General features: G+C 42.1%; 1 pseudogene; it reads left to right on the top strand.

Annotated features, from left to right (window-relative positions):
• Positions 1-3,187: 3,187 nt before the first annotated feature.
• LOC115031226 lies at positions 3,188-3,303 on the top strand (annotated as a pseudogene).
• Positions 3,304-6,884: the final 3,581 nt, after the last annotated feature.

Below are 6,884 nucleotides of genomic sequence, written 5' to 3'. Positions count from 1 at the left end.
TTCAAATTCCAACTTCTTTTTATTTGTGTATAATCTGGGGCTAAACACTCATCATGTGAAATAGGTTGAAAAATATTATCTATTTCAAATGACAGAATGGAAAATAAACATAAAAACATAAATCATGCAGAAATAGCATTATCATAGAATGAACCAATATTTTTATTTGCTATCATTATGCTTCTAACATATTTTGCTCAAAAAGTCTTTTAAACTATTATATAGAATCTGTTTATTAGTTTATTTAATGGATTGTAAAGATTGCTCCATTCATGATTATACAAACCAATGGCTTTTAAAATTTAAATCTCTGTTTATTTCAGTGTATCTGTGGACATGAGAACTGAAGTTTGTAGTTTTCTCTGCATGGCAAGCCTACTGTACTCGCACTGTATATATAATAATATATATACAGTAAAATATAATAATCTCTGCCATCCTCTGGCGGCTACCAGACCGCCTTTATACTTGGTCTTTCCTTCACTCTCCATGGGAATCCAGTACTTTCTTGCCTATTCCTATTGGTTTTGTGATGATAGCATCATAGTAGGTTTAATATTTGATAGGCTAGTCCCGTATCAAGATTCCTATTCAATACGGTCTTCTTAGTAATTCTTAAATACTTCAGATTGTCCATTCAAATGTTATTCAGTACACACACACACGCACACATCATTAAATTATGTTTATCATTAATTTATGTATAAATATTTTGTGCACAGGTATGTGTGTTTATATGCATGTATGTGTACACATGTGCATAAGCATGTGTGCATGTGAGGCTACAGGGCACTAATATCTATTAATAACTCAATAATAATAATAATAATGATATTACTATTGATCTTGGGTGACAGCGTCAGGAATGTCATCCACCTCCTAACTTGGGTGGTCGGGAGGCTCTTTGTGTCACCTCCTCTGTAGTTATGGTATTGATTTATTGGTTACAAATGCGGTCCAGCACAGTTGTCGTTTCCTTTTTTCCCATTGGTTCTGAGGAGGACTCGGGCCTTCATGTGTATGTAGCATGCTCCTTTCGAGCAGAGCTATTTCCCAACTCATTCTCAATAACTGCTGCATTCTCTTTCACATGTGTGGCCATATGTGCTTTTTCAGAACATGCATCTTCTGTTTTCTCTTACCTTAGTCAGGCGTCTTCCTCTTCCTCTCCTCTTCTCCACTTCATCCTTGTCATTGGAGCGGCTTTCTTTCTCACAGCTTCTCAAATAGAAACATGCAGCGGTGATGCCGAGGTGCGGAAAGGCTGGAACCAGTTGGCTTGCTTTCAGCTCTGCTCTCGGATCTGTCCATCCTTAGCGCTTCAGGATAGTCAGTTGTTTACCAGCTAACAGTGCCAAGGGCAGGCTGGCATGGTGCTGGAATGGCAAGATGCTTCAGCTCCATGCCATCCCTAATAGATGGAAGCTGTTGCCTGGTTCTCTCTGTGAAGAAAGATTCTGAAAACAACATTTTTGACAGTGGATTTAATTATCAGATTTGAGTTGAGTTTGGCTGTTACTTACTAGCTGTCTCTGGCGCATCCTAGGCATTCAGCTGATAATTACTCAAATGAACCTCTATTGAGTCCTGTTAAGTTCAGTGAGGCTAACCATCTGTATCTACAGAACAAAACCACAATAACAGCTCTACGCATTTACTGTGAAGATGAAATGAAACAAGTGCCTTTGCATACAAATGCCGCCTCAGCAACAGAATGCTACAGTAGAAACGTGCAACAGGAAACTACAAGTTTGAGCATTGACCTGAGAAGTAACCCAGTGCCCAGTCACTGCGCTGTTGTTGCTCTGCTCTTCTGTTTCCTTCTTCATAGTTTAACATTCAACAGTAAGGGAGTAAGAGGAGCTTCGGCAGCACGGAGGAGCCGCTGAGCTTTGGGGCAGCGCATGAAGTTTGTCTGACACATGGTAAAATATGGTCTTGTGGTTCCCTCAGTCCCTCAACCTCAACTTTGTGTGTATGTGTATGTGTGTATTCGTATTTGTGTGTATATGTGTGTATATATGTGTGTGTAAAATAAATTCAATATAAGTTAGAAACTATAGAAAATAACTTAGAATAAAAATAATAAATGAGATATATATTAGGTCCAGTAGCATATCTGACTATAAAATTATATTGACCTGACTTAATGTATTTCAGTCTTTGAAATCTCAAGATTTCATCTGCAAGCCAGGTGTTGTGGTGCATACTTGATGTCTTAGTCAGGGTTTCTATTCCTGCACAGACATCAGGACCAAGAAGCAAGTTGGGGAGGAAAGGGTTTATTTGGCTTACACTTCCATGCTGCTGTTCATCACCAAGGAAGTCAGGACTGGAACTCAAGCAGGTCAGGAAGCAGGAGCTGGTGCAGAGGCCATGGAGGGATGTTGCCTACTGGCTTGCTTCCCCTGGCTTGCTCAGCCTGCTCTCTTATAGAACCCAAGACCACCAGCCCAGAGATGGTCCCACCCACAAGGGGCCCTCCCTCCTTGATCACTAACTGAGAAAATGCCTTACAGCTGGATCTCATAGAGGCACTTCCCCAACTGAAGCTCCTTTCTCTGTGATAACCCCAGCCTGTGACAAGTTGACACACAAAGCCAGCCAGTACACTTTAACCCTAGCATTTTGGAAGCAGAGGCAGGTGGATTTCTATGAGTTTAAGACCAGGTTGGTCTAGACAGTGCTAGGCTAATAATGATTACTCTGATTATTTGATCTTTGAAACATGATTTTCTTCTCCTCTAAGTTTAAGTTTTCTTGTTTATATCTAAGCTGGCCAAAACTAGACTCTATCATATTTTACTTCAAGCTCTTCAAACTGCCAGCAACTGATGCAGCTCAATAAGTTTCTGTAGGTCAATCAGTCATGTCGTCTATATTTAATAATAAATATTAGATGATGCAATCACTAAGCCAAAATCTTCAGTATATTTGAGGATGTATATTTGAGTTTCTATCTTAAAGAATATTCCATGTGTGTGCTCTTTAACTATCTATGAAGCAATTATGAGATGTCTGTCTATCAATTATCTATCTATCTATCTATCTACATTAAAAATATATTTTTAAAAATAAATATTAGCAAAGCTTTAGATATTGTGGAAAGGATAGCAAACCTGTAAGATAAAAAGTCTAGAGGTCTAATATAAGATATAAGGACTACAGGTAATAGGAATGTCGCAAGCCTGCCCCAGAGGCATCAGGTATGACTGATGGGTCATGAGTGCATCAGTAGGTGGCAGAGAGGAGAGAGAACCTATGGTCATCTGAATGATTGGTAGCCTAGAGGTCTCTGAAAATAGAGAGAGACTGAGATGGCTACCAGTCCAGCACCAGAGGGCCTGGACTGGGAGCTAGCCTGAGACAACCACTAGTCTGGCACCATGCAGTCCTGGGGGATGGGGTGGGGGAGGCCATGCCTAAGATGACTCCTACCCATCATCATAATACACAAGTTGGGCATAGCACTCCTGAGATGATCCCAGACACTTAGAGACCCCAAATGCCACTAGAAGGAGCAAGTTCGTGGTGGAGAAATAGAAGAGAGAGAGAGGAACAGACAGATGTGGGCACAATGAGGAGAAGCTGAACTGGAGACTGGAGAGTAGTGAGAAACAGCCTGATGTGAGTAGCTGGTGACACCATCTGGGGTCCTGGCCTGTGCCTCCATGGGGGGCCAGGTCTGGGCCCCATGGCCCCATAGCAGCAGGGGTTTGCTATCACAGAAGGCCAGGTGGACAGCCCTGGTCCGGACTGCTGCCTAGGGACATGATGATGTCCTAGGGCTGTGCAGAAATGTGCCCATTCCTAATCTAGACACAATGGGAGAGCTGGCCCTAGGGACATGAGAACAGGAGAGCTGACTCCACCCCTAGCCAGCTCCAGTTTCAGTTAAGGCATACAAACATGGGAGACCTGGCTCTACCAGTTGTCTTTGTGAGGTGGTGTAGACAAGGGAGAGATACCCTCCTCCCACCTTGTGCCTCACTACCTGTGGCAAGCGGGACCTGGCCCTGGTGTCATGAGGGCAGGTGAGCTGTCCCTACCCCTCACCTGCTACAGCACTCAGGAGAGCAGGCGCTGCACCTCATCTGGGCAGCACAGTAGAGCTGGCTCTGGATGGGTGAGTTGTGGATGGGCTGGTCCCAAGGATGTAAATAGAGCCAGCAGGCTGACCAGCTCAGATACTTCTCAGGCCCAGGTCCCAGGCTTTGAGTAGGCCCACTCCAACATTTACCCCATTAATGCATTAAGGGGCCAGCCTTGCACATCCAAAACTATGGGATTTCCATGACGCAGGGCAACAACAGAATATCTGAGAGGAATTCCAGAGAGATTCCTGTAGTAATAGTATAGCAGAAGCCAGAAGTCTCACCCCAGACCATTGACTCGCTGAACATTTGCAAACAAAGATGTGTGGACAGCTTTGTATCCTGTGGGACACTCTGTGACACACTACAGCTTCCACAAGGCGATCTCTTTCTTTGTTGTGGGAAAAGTTGCAAGAGTGAAGGATGGGTATGAAGGAAGAGAGAGATGAGTGGGATTGGGGTGCCTGATATGAAATTCAGAAAAAAACAATAAAAGTAAAAACACAAACAAACAAAAACAAACAAACAAACAAAAAACCAAACCACATTTTGTAAAGTAAAAAATAGAGAATGTTGCATGTGCTGTATAGGATTCATACTAGTATATATAGTTTATATATAATATCTATATCCTCTACTCCCAGGATCCCCCAAACAGACACAGAAATGAGTAGCTGTATAGACTGCTATACTTTAACCTGCCTCACCTTTATTATCTGTTTGCATCCCATGGTAGCAGACTGTATACCGAAATAACTTATGTTTAGTAACAAGACAACTTACTTTGTAAAAGACAAAGCTCCACATTAGTTTTCCAAATGTTTGATTTTAGGGGCTGGGAATGTATCTCAGTGGGTGGAGTGCTTGACTATCACACATGAAGCCCTGGGTTTGATCTCTAGCACTGCATCAGCCCGGCCAGTGGTACATGTTTGTAATCCAAACACCGGAGGGAATCCAAGGTCAGTCTTAGCTACACAAAGAGTTGGAGGTCAACCTGGAATGGAATACATGAGATCCTGATAAGAAAGAGAGAGGGAGAAGAAGAGGAGGAGAGAGGGAGTAAGGAGGGAGAGAGGAGAGAAAGAGGAGAGGGGAAGAGAGGAAAGAAGAGAGAAAGAGGAGAAGGAAGAGGAGGAGAAGAGGAGAAGAGGAGAGGAGAGGAGAGGAGAGGAGAGGAGAGGAGAGGAGAGGAGAGGAGAGGAGAGGAGAGGAGAGGAGAGGAGAGGAGAGGAGAGGAGAGGAGAGGGAGTTTAGTCTAGGCTTAGTCATCGTTTACATGGAGCACTGTCCTACTGAAGGTCATTTTGAGGTCAATGATATTTTTCAACGGTGACCCCTTTCACAAGCCTCTCTTCTGTTGCCAACTGTCATTTCCTCCTCCTTCTTTCCTTTCCCTTTGACTGGGAAATCCCAGGGCTGGCCATGGTGCCACACCTTCACCAGTCCACCCACTGGTGACTCACTATGAAATTCAGTGAGAAAGGTTGTCTGCCACACAAGCCTGGTATTGAGTTCCCAGAAAGTGCCACTTAGAGACATGGGATCCTAGCTCTGGGAAATCTTTGAACCTTCTAGCTGAGAAGGAGTTCTCACTTCCCATCACAAGGAGTTAAAACTGTCCTATTTTGTGAGAAAATGCTCACCATGGTACTTGTATGGCTTTTATAGAGCCTGCCTCTCACCTACCAAGGAGATCTGCAAAGGATGCAGGCTGGCTACACTGGGGTCTTATGAAGGGAAAAGGAGGAGCAACGGCTTGAATGACATGGATTGCATTTGACAGTCAACCTCGACTGTGTGGCTATCTAACTGTCACAGTGCTTCTGAGCACTATTTGAGAACTACGCATGAGAAGACCATGGAATGTATATTTATTCCTTTGCCAGGGTTCTTAGCTGATGACACCCCTCCCAAAGGTCTATGATTACTCACACTTAACAGAAAACTATTATAAATACCTTTGACTTGAAAAGGCAGTTAACAATTTACATCATTGTGAATGTATTAAATCAGAAATTATTTTTTAAATGAAAGATTTTTGTGTGTGATTGTCAATATTCCACATACATTGTAGAGTAAGGCTGTGTTAACTATATATTCACAAGTAGAATTAGTAAATAGAATTAGTAAGTTGTGAATAGACCATTCAAGCCAGACTTTTGTGAATTAAACTAAGGAATTTCCCAGAAAGAAGGAAAATAAAAAGCGATTGTTGGAAATCTGGATTGTGCTTGAGAGAGATGATGTGGTTTAACGGTTATGGAAGTGGTCACTGCTAGGACAAAGTTTGATGCATTTACTGCTTCTGCTGCATATTCTTCTGAAAATAATGAGAGTGACAATTTTAAAGGCTTCAATTTATCCAAACTATCATTTGTATAATTCATAAACCAGCCCATTGTATCTTAAAATAAATTATAACTGTAATCTCCAATAATTAACTTACAGTTATTAGATTCATGAATTGTGTTAAGAGCATATTATTGAATTTTTGCCTTTATGAGTTCTCATGAAATGAAACTCCAAAGTGCTTTAAGTCTTCTGAACTGCCGAGGGCTCACTATGCATGCAGAGGGCCGGGCTTTTGATAGAGGGTTGAATGCAGTCCAGAACCTGGGTGCTGTACTCAAACCATTTGTACTGTTCAATTATTTATAAAACCACCTGGCTTTCAACACATTCAACCACAGACCAAAATTCATTTACATATTCCATACTGAAGCTCTACTACTAGTCTTGCTATAAAAAAAATATCTCTAGCAATTTAATGCTAAGCATGTGATGTTT

This window comes from Mus caroli, chromosome 5 (assembly GCF_900094665.2).
Source record: "Mus caroli chromosome 5, CAROLI_EIJ_v1.1, whole genome shotgun sequence".
NCBI lineage: Eukaryota > Metazoa > Chordata > Mammalia > Rodentia > Muridae > Mus > Mus caroli.
This window is presented reverse-complemented; position numbering and strand designations above follow the sequence as displayed.